The sequence below is a fragment of the Carcharhinus amblyrhynchos genome, chromosome 34, assembly GCF_965287045.1.
Source record: "Carcharhinus amblyrhynchos chromosome 34, sCarAmb.v2.hapA, whole genome shotgun sequence".
Classification (NCBI taxonomy): Eukaryota; Metazoa; Chordata; class Chondrichthyes; order Carcharhiniformes; family Carcharhinidae; genus Carcharhinus; species Carcharhinus amblyrhynchos.
This window is the reverse complement of record NC_137357.1, coordinates 15,625,768-15,640,516: the sequence shown is the minus strand read 5'-3', so window position 1 is coordinate 15,640,516 and position 14,749 is coordinate 15,625,768. Positions and strand designations below refer to the sequence as shown.

General features: G+C 44.4%; 1 protein-coding gene across 1 annotated transcript in view; it reads left to right on the top strand.

Moving 5' to 3' along the window:
* The window catches only part of bin3 (bridging integrator 3), a 150,586-nt gene that overhangs the window by 111,386 nt on the left and 24,451 nt on the right, over positions 1 to 14,749 (top strand). The window lies entirely within an intron of this gene.

Genomic DNA, 14,749 nt, shown 5'->3' with positions numbered 1-14,749 from the left:
GCTTCTTCCAGCTCTCAGACTCTTCATTCGCTTTGAATTGGTTACCACTTGCTCAGGCCCACCGGTTATCTATTCAGCATTGTGGCTTGATTCTTTAGTTAGCTTTCAGATCCATTGGTAACTGTGTGCGCCTTTGTTTCATGGGATCTGTGCTTTTCCATGTGATTCAAGAAGTGAAGGTGCTTTGTGTGATCATCCAGGATGAGGATTGGTGTACTGTTGGTTGTGATGAGTGTTTGAATAGAAGATTGACTTTCTGTTGTTTAAATCTTTGGATATTCGATGAGTATCTTCTCCTCTCTCACTGTAATTGCCAGAAAGCTTTATGATACCCCGATTCAAAAGAAAACTTCACCTATTGGGTTTGAAACAATCTCTCACTGAGAGTGAGATATTGAAATCTTTCCAAAGGCCCAGATGAGACAGGGGTGGTAGCCATTGGTTTTAACACAAGTATGCACACGCACGTATGCAAACAGATCTATAAACCACGCATGCGCACACATGCACAAGTGCACACGTGCAGCATATGTGCATGCACACACACACATACAGACATACAGACACCCCCGTGCGCGCACACGCACTCACTCATTAACTTAAGCACTAGATTGCTCCGTGGAGAAGTGTCACTGACTCAGTGGGCCAAATGGCCTCTTTCTGTGCAGCAAATGTCTCAGACTTTCTCAATGAGGGGATAATTGGCTTCGGAACTGTCAGGGTTCCAAGTGGAAAGAACCATCTAGTTGCTTTCCACCTTGGAAACCGATGCAGAATTTATTCAGTGTATAATTGTGTGAATATCTTGCTCCCAATTAACTACTAATTCTTGATCGGAACGTCTTGCTATTAGTTATTTGGACTCCTTCAATAATCGGTTAAACTGCATCCAGGAATTTTTGTGCTTTCTGATGGAAAAAGAATGGAAAATGGGATTCTTATTCTCACTCAGCAGATTCAGTATCTCCCTTGACTGTGAAGAGTTTGTATGGTTTTCTTGAATTTTGGAGAACCTTATTATCGGTTCGCCTGTACTTGGGACTTCACAGGCATGGAACCTGTCGACTAATATTACTTGCAGATGAGACAAAAATGGGGGAAAAGACTATTAACCTCATCTCTGGGGAAAATGTTAAATCCCCTTTGGTTTCCAATGTACAGTTAAGTTCGTATTCCTAGAAGTCTCTGTTATATTGTCAGCCCAGTTGTTGGATCCACTGTGATCCAGTGGATCACAGAGATGTTTGGTTGAAAAAGATGCAGATTAAAAGAACTCTGTGCAGCGTATTCATTGCTGTGTGAGGCTACAGGTGAAGATTTAATACACCACAACGCGGGGTCTAGACTACAGTCGAAGCCTCTTGTGTGTTTGTGCCTATGTTTCAGCTTTAATTATACCTTGTTTCTGTCATTAGCAGCTGCAAACTGATCTGAATTTTATATGTATATCAACAAATATATGCGTGTACGTCATTATTTATGTTTAATATGTATTTATTTTAACTATACCAATACGGACATATATACTGTAAGTATACCTATAACTATATCTTTCACTATAAAGGGGAGGCGATGGCCTCATGGTATTATCGCTAGACTATTAATCTCGAAACTCAGCTCATGTTCTGGGTTCGAATCCCACCACGGCAGATGGTGGAATTTGAATTGAATAAAAAAAATCTGGCATTAAGAATCTACTGATGACCATGAAATTATTGTCGATTGTCGAAAAAACCAATCTGTTCAATGATGTCCTTTAGGGAATGAAATCTTCCGGCCTTACCCGGTCTGGCCTACATGTGACTCCAGAGCCACAGCAATGTGGTTGACTCACAGTCGCCCTCTGAGGGCAACTAGAGACGGGCAATAAATGCTGGCCCAGCCAGTGATGTCTTGGTCCTAAGAATGAAGAGAAAAAATCTATTTAACAGACTGTTAAAACTCCCAGTTAATTATCAGCCACTTCTGAATTTTGATTTGATTTATTATTGTCGCATCTCTTAACATGCAGTGAAAAGTATTGTTTCTTGCGCACAAGACAGACAAAACGTACCATTCATAGAGAAGGAAAGGAGAGCGTGCAGAATGTAGTATTACAGTCATAGCTAGGGTGTAGAAGTAGATAGTAGAAATAGAAACATGAGTTAGCTCCATTCAGAAGATTTACTAGGATGCTACCGGGGACTTGATGGTTTTGGTTATAAAGTTGGGCTGGATGGACAGGGACTTTTTTCTCTGGAGCACAGAAGTCTGAGGGGTGCTCTTATAGAGAAGTCTGTAAAGTAATGAGAGGCATAGATCAGCTCGATAGTCAATATCTTTTCCCAAAGGCAGGGGAGTCTAAAACTGGAGGGCATAAGTTTAAGGTGAGAGGGGAGAGACAGAAAAGTGTCCACAGGGGCAATTTTTTCACACAGAGAGTGGTGAGTGACTGGAATAAGCTGCCAGAGGTCGTAGTAGAGGCGGGTACAGTTTTGTCTTTTAAAAAGCATTTGGACAGTTATATGGGTAAGATAGGTATAGATGGATGTGGGCCAAATGCAAGCAATTGGGACTAGCTTAGGGGTTTAAAAAAAAAGGGTTGCATGGACAAGTTGGGCCAAAGGGCTTGCTTCTATGCTGCTAACCTCTGTGACTCCATGTCTGATGGCAGCAAGGAAGTCTCAGTGAAAACAGTGCCAGGATGGACAGTCACAATTCATATCCATCATTAAAAAATAGTTTCATGCTATCTCCAAACAAACTGTGTCCCATGTAAGTCAATCATTCACCTGTCAGATTTTACCTCCTGATTTCACCGAGTAGAAATGAAATTTTTGACCATAAATGAAGAATGGCGCAGTTTTTTGGCACAGTCTCTTCCTGTGTGGGGAAAGACTTGTGCAGGGCCAGGACTGACCTTTCACAATATGTCCTCCCATTTTCCTGAGCTGTGGTGGCGCAGCTGATATCGTGCAGTGTTCCTTCCACACTCTTGGCCAGGAACTGCAAACTCAAACCAGAGGAGACCAGCCAAGATTGAGGTTGGGATTCTGAGCCTGGGGGTTGGCAGACCAGTGCTGTGCTCTGAGAGCTGCGGGCACGCCACTTGTTTGATTTCCAAGTTTTTCCAGAATAGTAGTGGATTTAAAAGGTTTATCAGGCTAGGAGGAGGGTGAAACCAAGGCACCAGGCTCCCACTGTGAAACAGTGGCTCCTTCAGCAGCTACATTGAACACTGGTTGCACTGAACCACATTTAATTCCACAAAAGACAAAATGAGTGACAAATAACTCAGAACATTTCTTGTCCAGAGAGAGAATTATATAACACACACATTAACTGTCCTCTCCAGTCCATGTCAGAGCACAGGAATGAGATAGAGAATCTGGTGAACTGGTATGGCAACAATAATCTCTCCCTCAATGTCATCAAAATGAAAGAGATTGTCACTGACTTCAGGAAGCCTTTGTCTGCATCAATGGAGATGAAGTAGAAAGGGTCGAGAGCTTAAGTTTTTAGGTGTCCAGATCACCAACAACCTGTCTTGGTCCGCCCCCACATTGACACTATAGTTAAGAAAGCCCACCAACGCTTCTGCTTCCTCAGAAGACGGAGGAAATTTGGCATGTCAGCTCCAACTCTCACCAACTTTTATAGATGCACCATAGAAAGCATTCTTTCTGGTTGTATCACAGCTTGGTATGGTTCCTGCTCTGCCCAAGACCGCAAGGAACTTCAAAAGGTCGTGAATGTAGCCCAATCCATCATGCAAACCACCCTCCCATCCATTGACTCTGTCTACATTTCTCACTTCCTTGACAAAGCAGTCAGCATAATTAGGAACCCTACGCGCCCCAGACTTTCTCTCTTCCAGCTTCTTCCTTCAGGAAAAAGGTACAAATGTCTGAGGTCCCGTACCAACCAACTCAAGAACAGCTTCTTCCTTGCTGCTTGGGGACTTTTGAATGCATCTACCTTACATTAAGTTGATCTTTCTCTACACCCGAGCTTTGACTGTAACAGTATGTTCTGCACTCTCTCATTTCCTTTTCTGTGAATGGTATGTTTTCGTCTGTATAGCATGCAAGAAATAATACTTTTCAGTCTATGTTATTACATGTGACAATAATAAATCAAAACAAATCAAATGCCCGCTGTTTGTGCTTTATTGAAGCCTTCTCCCACTTCTCCTTGTCTGACTCTTCTGAGCATGTTTCATTTTCATTTACTCTTAGTCTGCACCTCTTTGGTTTTGGGGAACTTTGGTTTCTACACGTAAGGTAATTGAAACTCTGGAATTCAGAACATCAAACAGTATTTATACATTAAAGTCAGAATTAGAACAATAGAAACTATCTAACAGCAGTTGATCCCTTTTGCTGGAGACCTGAAGTCAGTAAATCTGAGGAAAAATGCCCTGTGTCAGTGCGAGAAATGAATGATTGTCACTCCCTCGTACAAAGAAAGGCTGAGAAGTAACGGGTAAATAAAAGAGGTTCTTCAAGTATCCATATGTTTTGCAGACAGGTTTGGGAATTGTGGATGATAAGTTTAAATCTCTGTCTGGAACATCTTAGAGATGCCAGTTTGCCACAGGGATAAGTTGAAGGGTGGGTGCGCTTTTGGAGTTGAGTTTCCCTGTGTGTTTTCTCTCAGTCCCAGGCAGTGTGGGCGAAAGCTGCCGGCAGTGGGTGCTCAGAAGCTGCTGAGAGTGGGACTAAAGGGCCATCAGGAACAAAGATGTTTTCTGATTTTGGAATCACAGAGTAAGAAGGGCAGTGAACCTCGTGGCAGTGTCCACAATCGCGAGGTCCTGAATGAGAACTGCTGAAGGACCCCAAACAATCTGTTAGCTTGGAGGATAGCTGGAACACTGAGATGAATCAAAGTACGTTCCAAAAAGCTGTGGCACACTTTGGTTTGATCTCAGGAGAAAAGAAGGAACCCTCAAGATCCTACAATGGAAAGGGTAGCCCTTGGCTGGAAATGAAAACACAACAGGGAGTAGTTTGTTGAGAATTTGAAGTGGAAATGTTTGTAAAACTAAATTGGTCGTACTTAGTCCAATTGTGTACTGTCAATGTTTTTTGTTTAAAACGTCATCTTGTGGGATAATTCCTTCAGTTATGAACTGGGAGTTCAAATTTTGCTCTAAGTCAATGGGATTATAACATCATAACACTCCATTTCTCTCTCTCGCATGCGGCATAATGGTTACCATTGCTGCCTCACAGCTCCAGTGACACAGGTTCAATTACGGCCTCGGGTCATTGTCTGTGTGGAGTTTGCACATTCTCCCGTGTTTGTGTGGGTTTCCTCCGGGGGCTCTGGTTTCCTCCCACAGTGCAAAGATGTGCGGGTTAGGTTGATTGGCCATACTAAAATTGCCCCTTAGTGTCCTGGGATGCGTAGGTTAGAGGTATTAGCGGGTAAATGTGGAGGGATATGGGGGTAGGGCCTGGGTGGGATTATGGTCAGTGCAGACTTGATGGGCTGAAGGGTCTCTCTGCATTGTATGATTCTATGATCTATTCTCTGATCGAGCGATCTCCCACACTTCAAAGTTGTGCGGGTTCGGTGCATTGGCCATGCTAAATTGCCCCTTTGTGTCAGAGGGACTAGCTCAGATAAAGGCACGAGGTTATGGGGAAAAGGCCTGGGTGGAATTGTAGCTGGTGCAGACTCAATGGACCAAATGGCCTCATTCTGTGCTGTACGATTCTATGCCTAACTAACTTCATCTGAAATGCTACTACGATTCACCTCAAATAGTCTCTGTGGTGGAAGTGGCAGGGATGGGGAGATAGTGGTATAACAGTAATGTCATCGAGAGGTGGATTCAAATCCCACTACAGCAGCTGGTGAAATTTGAGTTCAGTTTTTAATCTGGGACATGAAGCTCACTAACGGTGATCATGGAACTATCATCCATCATTGTAAAAATCCATCTGGTTCACTGACGTTCTTGAGGGAAGGAAATCTGCCATCCTTAGCGACATTTGACTCCAGAGCCACATCAATGTGGTTGACCTTTAACTGCCCTCTGAAATGGCCAGGCAAGGTTGTCAGTTCAAGAACAATTTAGGGCCCAGCATCAAATGCTGGTTTTGCCAGTGATGCCCACATCCCATGAAAGACGAGAGAAAAGGAAATACTGAGCTCCAAGCTGTCAGGACTTTGTGGCTGAAGGGATTTGTAAAAATAGGACCAGGAGTCGGCCATTCAGCCCTTCAAGTCTGCTGCACCACTCATGATTGTGGCTGATCATCCAACTCAGTTACCTGTCTCCACTTTCCCCTCGTATCCTTTGTTCCCTTTTCCCGTAGGAAGTTCTTCTTGAAAACATAAGTAATTAACATAAACTGAAACGGGTATGAGAGAGTCGGGATTATGGAGAAATAGCTGCAGGGTGCCCCTAGAAATAGTGGATGCATTGGTGGTCATCTCCCAAGATTCTACGGGCTCTGGAACAGTTCTGACAGATGGGAAGGTAGCCAATATTCAAAAGGGAGTGGAGAGAAAACAAGGAATTGTAGACCAGTCAGCCTGACATTAGTAGAGGGAAAATGATAGAATCTATCATCAAAGATTTTATAGCAGAGCATTTGGAAAACAATGCCAGGATTGAACAGAGTCAGCATGGATTTATAGAAGGAAAATCACGCTTGACAAATCTGCTGGAATTCCCTGTGTATGTAACTCGTGGAATTGATGAGGGGGAGCCAGTGGATTTGGTTTATTTAGACTTTCAGCATGCTTTTGACTAAGTCCCACGTAACATTAGTGGTTAGTGTGTAACATTAAAATGCATGGGGACTGGGGGAAGTATATTAGACAGAAAACTGGTTGGCAGGCAGGAATGGCAGTGACTGGTGGGGCACCACAGTGATCTATGCCATTTTATTTACTGTATGCTGGAGCTAGCCCAAGCTGAGACAGTTGAAATGTAAGTTCAAGCACACTATTTCCAAAGTAGGAGTGATCTGAACTCTGAAATTAGTTGGCCCCAAGGATTTTTAGGTAAAGGATGATTAACCTGTATTCATATTTTCCAGTTTTATTCTGAGAAGCACTGGGGCAGCATGCTGGCGCAGTGGTTAGCGCTGCTGCCTCACATGCCGGGGGTCATGGATTCCTGGGTTGGGTCACTATTTGTGCCGAGTCTGCACATTCTCCCCGTGTCTGCGTGGGTTTTCTCCAGCTGCTCCGGTTTCCCCCCACAACCTAAAAGATGTGCTGGTAAATGTCTAAATGCTTTTTAAAAGACAAAATTCTACCCGCCTCTACCACTACCTCTGGCAGCTTGTTCCAGTCACTCACCATCCTCTGTGTGAAAAAAATGCCCCTCTGAACACTATTGTATCTCTCCCCTCTCACTTAAACCTATGCTCTCTAGTTTTAGGCTCCCCTACCTTTGGGAAAAGATATTGATGATCTAGCTGATCTGTGCCCTTCATTATTTTATAGATCCCTTTCACATCACCCTTCAGCCTTTTATGCTGCAGGAAAAAAGTCCCAGGCCACCCAGGTTTTCCTTATAACTCAAACCATCAAGTCCTGTAGCATTCTGGTAAATCTTCTCTGCACTCTTTTTTAGTTTAATAATATCCTTTTTATAATAGGGTGACTAGAACTGTACACAGTGTTCCAAGAGTGGTCTTATTAATGTCTTGTACAACTTCAACAAGACATTGCAACTCCTATATTCAATAAATTCTCCACAATCAAGTTTTCTGACTTGAGGCAAGAGCATTAAATTGGCCCTTCGTGTCGGTTAGATAAATTAGCCATGATAAATGCACGGAGTAATGGGGATAGGGTACAGTGGTGGACCTGGATAAGATGCTGTGTTGGTGCACACTCGATGGGTTGAATGGCCTCCTTCTGCACTGTAGGAATTCCATGAGGAATTATAAGTCGCCCACTCTTGATGCAAGGTTCAGATGATGCATAATGTGAACAAATGGGAAGATCCCGAAATAAAGTAACAACAGGATTTAATACATCAGGTGTGGAAGTTGCATTCGGAGGGAAGGTAAGTCATTTATCTTGGGTGGCACAGTGGTTCACACTGCGGCCTCTCAGCACCAGGGAGCCAGGTTCAATTCCTAGCTTGGGTCACTGTCTGTGTGGAGTTTGTACGTTCTCTCCTTGTCTGTGTGGGTTTCCTCCGGGCGCTCCAGTTTGCTCCCACAGTGCAAGAGTGTACAGTTAGATGAATTGACCATGCTAAATTGCCCCTGAGTGTCAGGGGGACTAGCTAAGGGTTATGGGAATCGGGCCTGGGTGGTATTGTGATCGGTGCAGACTTGATGTGCTGAATGGCTTCCTGCTGCACTGTAGGATTCTATGATATTATGATGTGTTTAGTTTAGGTGAGGAAACAGTATCCATGAAGACAAGGTGTTTGCTTCAGAAGCTAGCTGTGATACCGTCAGCTGTCATCACTGTGAAACGGGTCAGCGAAGATAGTTAAAGAGTTTCTGATTTCTCTGCAAAGCAAATGGCTCAGAATTTATTTCAAGCAGCAACTTTGGAGGTCTGAATGCCCATGATTGAGATCTTGAACTTCAATCCTGTTCATTCAGCCTTGTCACCCTACCGAGAATGGGTGAAATCATATTTACCAATCAAAACAGCTCACCAAACACTCAAGAGTTCAGTGTTCAGGAGAGTTCCTTCTGCAAATGAAGCAAAATGTTTCACGGTTGCATAACCCTTGCATTGTGAACAGATTGTGGAGAAGGTTGACCATTGGTTCGCCATGAAACATCCTGTTGTGGTTTTTTTTAATGTCAGTAAAGTCCTGAGTGCGGTGTTTTTGTAATTTCTTTTTTTTTTGTCCTTGTGTGAAAGCTGGTCCCAGATTCGTTGGAAAGTTTGGGTTCTGTTCAAAGGTTGTTCCTGCGTGTGTGGGACACTTCTGACTTTTAGGGTGGGGGTGGAGAGGGAATGCCTAATGTTTGTAGAAGTCAAGCTTTGAGGTTTCTGAAATCGCGTGGACCTCTTGGGACTTTGTTTTGACCAAGACGTTTTCACAAGACATTGGTATATAGATTACAGTTCTGGTCACCCTATTCGAGAAAGGATATTATTAAACGAGAAAGAGTGCAGAAAAGATTTATGAGAATGCAACTGGGACTTGATGGATTGAGTTATAAGGAGAGGCTGGACAGACCGGGACTTTGTTGTCTGGAGCGAGGGTGGCTGAGGGATGATCTTATCGAGGTCTATAAAATAACGAGGGCACATTCAATTTGGGCTGTTCAACCCATTTCGTGTGCACCGACACAGCATCTTATCCAAGCCCACCACTTTCCCCAAAGTCAGTAAAACAACAAGATAGTCATCAGCTTCAGGAAGCATAGTGGAGGACATGCCCCTGTTCACATCAACAGCGCTAAAGCAGAAAGGGTTGAGAGCTTCAAGTTTCTAGGTGTCCAGATCACCAAGAACCTGTCCTGGTCCCTTCATGCCACATTATAGTTCAGAAAGCCCCATCAGTGTGTCTACTTCCTATATTGTTCACAGTGTTCCTGGTTGATTTCCTATTAGCTCATTGGAATTTGTGACATTTTTCAGTGAAATATACAGCCAGCTGTTCTCAATGTCATCCAGCAAGTAGGATCTTCAAGCACAGAGGGAGCCAGCCATCCCACTGTATCTGTGCTGACTCTTGGAAGGGGCTGTCTCGTTTCTCCCACTCTCTTGCTCTTTTCCTGGATCCCAGCATTATTTTTTCCCCTTAAAGTGTTCATCCAAATCCCTTTTTGAAAGTTACTATTGAACCTGCTTCTATGACCCTTTCAGGTTGCAGTAAAGTACACGAGCAAGGAGTTCTGCTGAACTTTGTACAAGACACTAGTTAGACTTCAGCTGGAGTGTTGTCCACAGTTCTGGGCACCACACTATGGGAAGGATGTGAACACGCTGGAGAGAGTGTAGGAGAGGACGACAAGAATGGCCCCAGGGATGAGAACCTTCAGTGATGAGGGTAGATTGGAGAGGTTAGGATTGCTGTCCTTGAAGAGAAGAAGGCTAAGAGGAGATTTGATGGAGATGCTTAAAATCATGATAGGGCAGGACAGAGTAGACAGGGAGAAAGTATTCCCGCTCTTAAAAGGATTGGGAACAAGAGGGGCACAGATTTAAAGTGATTTGCAAAAGAAGCAAATGTGAGAAAAAACCCTTTTTTACTCACTAAGTGTTTGGGTTCTGGAATGTTCTGCCTGGAAGTGCAGTGGAGGCAGGTTCATTCCAGAGGACATTAAATGATTTACTGGAATATAAACAATGTACAGGGTTACAGGGAAAAGGCAAGGACATGGCACTAAGTCACGATGCTCGTTTGGAGAGTCAGTGCAGACACAATAGGTCAAACGGCCTCCTTCTGCACCCTCACAACTCCATGACAACAATTTTTGAGTCAAATAATCTTTCTGCATCTCGTCTCTGATTTATAATTCCCCTCCTCATTTGTCCTTACAAAATGCACCATTTCACACTTTGGTGGATTAAGTTTGTTGCGCTGTTTGTCAGTCCATTTCACTGGCCTGTCACTGTACCACCCTCTGCTTTCTCAGTGTTAGAACGATACATATCCATCACAACACCTGGAGGAAACTCAGCTCCTTCAGGAAATTCCCACTGCGTGCCTAACCAGAAATATTTCCCATCCTCTCTGTGCTTGCAGAGCTCTCTGAACACATGCTTTTGTGTTTTGGTTCAAGTCACAGCTGGTTCTGCCACTAGATGTCACACTATTTGAGGAATGTTGTGTAACACAGGTTATACCTTCCCTGTGTCTTTTAGTACGTAACACCTTTGTAGTTTATTCTGACAACTTCGACACTTACGCCCCTCTGTCTCTGCCTGTGCCACGGAGTGAAACCCATTCAGCGACTCGGATCCCGTGGGAGAGCTAGGCTCACTCCGTTTCCGTGGCTGTGACTGCCAGGTAGACGGGTTCGCGATGAAATTCCAAAACAGGAGTTTTGGGAGGGTGGAGTTGGGGATTCTCCCAACTCTTCAAGCGAACATTCTACATTACCTAATCTTGCAGAAACTTCCTGTTTGTGCAATTTGAATCCTCCACAGAGTTTCTTAGAAAGCGCCAACTCTCTGAGGGATGTGAAAAGACTGTAGGAAATTCTCAGCATCTGTGTTGAGTTTGTGGGGACATCGTGCTGGGTTCCACACAGGAACTGAATGAAGTTGAATATGTCTCCACCTTTTATTTGGGAATTAGCTGGTGACTAATTTGTTATGACCATGTGCTGAAGAATAACTTTGTGATTTTTATCCAGGTGGTAGCCAAGTTGTTTAAGCCTTGGGAAAGTGTGTGAATAAAGTGGAAAGAGCGTCCCTGTGCCATTATCAACGCTTTTGACATTGTCGCCCTGCTTGGACCCACTTTAGTAAAGACAGGGGAGAAACTAGAAGCAGGAGTAGGCCATTCGGCCCTTCACACCTGCCCTATCATTCATCTCGATCACAGTAGATTATCAAATTCAATATTTGATCCCCCTCCCCCCTCACCATCCCTCGATCTCTTTAGCCCTGAGAACGATACCTAATTTCTTTTTGAAATCAGACAATGCAAGAACGAATACTTTTCACTGCATGTTAATACATGTGACAATAATAAATCCAATCAAATCAAATCAAATCAAAATGTCTTGCCCCCGACTACTTTCTGTGGGAGTGAATTCCACACATTCACCACCCTCTGGGTGAAAAAATTTCTCCTCACCTCAGTTCTGAAAGGTTTACCCCTTATCCTCAAACTATAATCTCTAGTTCTGGACCCCACCCCATCATCAGGAACATTCTTTCTGAATCTACCATGTCCTAACCCTGTTAGAATTTTCTAAGTTTTGAAGAGATCCCTTCTCATTCTTCTAAACTCCCGTGAATTTATTCCTAACTGACTTGGTCTCTCCTCAACCTGCAAAGGACTGCGCCAGAATGGATTGGGACCTGTCCGACTTCTCCTTCCCTGCCTCTTTTGTCACCATTCCCTGCACTTTCCAAGCTGTTGCTTGTTCAGTTCATGGTCTACCATGTTTGATCCAGAAAGGAGCATCAGAGAGGCGACCCATGCCTCCTGACCACACCAGCCAGGCATTGCTCCAGTCAGAAAGCAGGGGAGAGTTGGAGGCCTTTCTTCAGGTACCTGGATTGCCTTGGAGTTGCTGTCCTACTGTGTGTAGCTTGAATTAAGTGGATGGTTGTGCTGTGTGGTCTATTGAAGGGTGGTGGAATCAGACAAAGTGGAGGGTCATACAATGACAGGGAAAAGAACCCATTTGTTACCATGGAATGGTGGAGACCTTCCCTGGATAACGACGTGTTGCTGCTGTTTGACCAGCCGTGTCTGAATCATTCCCCATGTCAACATAAATACGCCATCCAAGCACAGAACTTCTGTGTATGCCAGCTCACACAGCTCCCATTCACATCACCTCAGCAAAACCACATCCAAGCCATGCCAAAAGCAATGTTGTGTACACAACAACTTCAGAGTGCTTGCATCAGTTTATTTACTACCTGTGCTCCGTGTCTGTGTGACTTTGTCGTGAATGTCTGTCATTTACACTCACAAACCTAATCTCTCACTACACCTTGACATGGGCTACACCTTAAGTTGGCCTGATCTCAAGCTGATTTGGTGGGAGATTGCAGTCTCGTATTGGCATATTCTTGCCCTATTCAGTGGTACTGTCATGGTCACAGAGGTTTACAGCATGGAAACAGGCCCTTCGGCCCAACTTGTCCATGCCCCCTTTTTGTTTAAACCCCTCAGCTAGTCCCAATTGCCCGCGTTTGACTCATGTCCCTCAAAACCCATCTTCGCATGTCACTGTCAAGAGAGAGGTCCTGGGGTATCAGCTTGTGTTACAACTCAACAAGAGTGGCACAGTGGTTAGCACTGCTGCGTCACAGCACCAGGGACCTGTGTTCAGTTCCGGCCTTGGGTCAGTCTGTGTGGAACTTGCACATTCTCCCCGTGTCTGCGTGGGTTTCCTCCCACAGTCCAAAAATATGCCAATTAGGTGGATTGACTATGTTCAATTGACCCTAGTGTCAGGGGATTAGCAGAGTAAATGTGGGGTTGTGGGAATAGGGTGTGGGTGGGATTGTGATTGGTGCAGACTCGGTGGGCTGAATGGCCTCCTTCTGCATTGCAGGGATTCCGTGAAATACCAAAGAGGCTGCAGACCCTGTCTGCTGCCCAGATCCCTGCTGCATTGTGGTGGGGACAGAGACTGCCTTTGGATTCACCCTCTTTAGAGCAGCCTGGAGTTTCCCATTGCTGGACACTGAGGCTCTGACCAGTATCTGCACAGAGCTTTTTAAAAGCAGCTTCTGCAGGTCTGGTCCTGAGGCTATTCAGCCGAGGGTCAGAGTGGCTTTTCCCTCCTCTTTGATTGGATTTATTATTGTCAAATGTATTAACAGACAGTGAAAAGTACTGTTTCTTGCACACTACACAGACAAAGCATACTGTTCATTGAGAAGGAAAGAAGAGAGTGCAGAATGCAGTGTTAAAGTTGTAGCTGTCAAGGAAGATTAACTTCGTGCGAGGTAAGTCCATTCAAAAGCCTGATGGCAGCAGTGAAGAAGCTGTTCTTGAGTAGATTGCTCCATGACCTCAGACATTTGTACTTCACTGTGGCCGTGTGTGTGTGTGTGTATACACGCGCGTGCATGTGCCTGTGTGTGTGTGCACTTGGGCATGCATTTGTTGAGCAACACGCGTGTGTACAGGCTGCTGCTCAAGGGGGGACAGCGGGATGACAGAAGTGAAGCACATTACCATTCTCTCCACCGTCATCTCGCTTTTACATGAAAACACAAAATGAAATAGTCACTTAGGCAGAAAAGTGCAGGGTCACTGGAACCTTGACCCCAATCAGGAGATATTGAGAAGAGACGGAATGGAATATATTGGTGGGGGGGGCAGAATTTAAAGCAAGTCTGCCTTTACAACTTGTTTCAAAGCAAGAACCAGTTCTAATTAGTACAGGCAACAATGCACGACTGAGATGGTTAATGTGGATTGCCCTGAATGTGTGACCCATTGTTTAAACAGTTGATGAATACTGTAGCAGTGATTGTTTGGAACGCGGTGTCCTACTGCTGCTGCTTGTCAACTCCGAGAAAATGCCGCTTGATAAATACATCGCTGTGACTGCATTAAACGACTGCGGAGCTCCATGTAAGAATAGCAAAGCGCTTGACCTTAAGTCGAGGCCGTATGAGATTGTGGTGATGCTGCACTGAGCTCCAGTGGTCAAACTGAATGTCCAGGTGGACTGAACATCTTATTTAATAATTCATGTTCAGATCCTTGGGAATTGAAAGCAGTCTAATTGCCTGCGAGGAATTCACTAGCCTGTTTCCCCGCTTTCTTGGGTATGTGCCACTAATATGGTTCCTCACACTGTCACAACACTGATGAGTTCTCTTTAATCCTTTTCTGCACTGCCAGCACTCAGACTTTATCTAAATGAGATTAGATTGATGGCATATTCCTCTTCAAGAAGCGTTCCCCGGCTCATTTAGTCTCAGATGTTTCCAGGGTGCGTGGCATGTTAGCACATCAACACGCAGTGTGACAGAATGTGCGGATAACAGGCTCCCATCCACAGCTGTTAATCTCACTGCTCAGGTGTAACTGGTGTCAGAGTGTCAGCCTTTTAACATGTCTAGATAGCTGTCAGTCTTTCCAGAGGGTGACTGGCACACACCATTATTTCTTGTA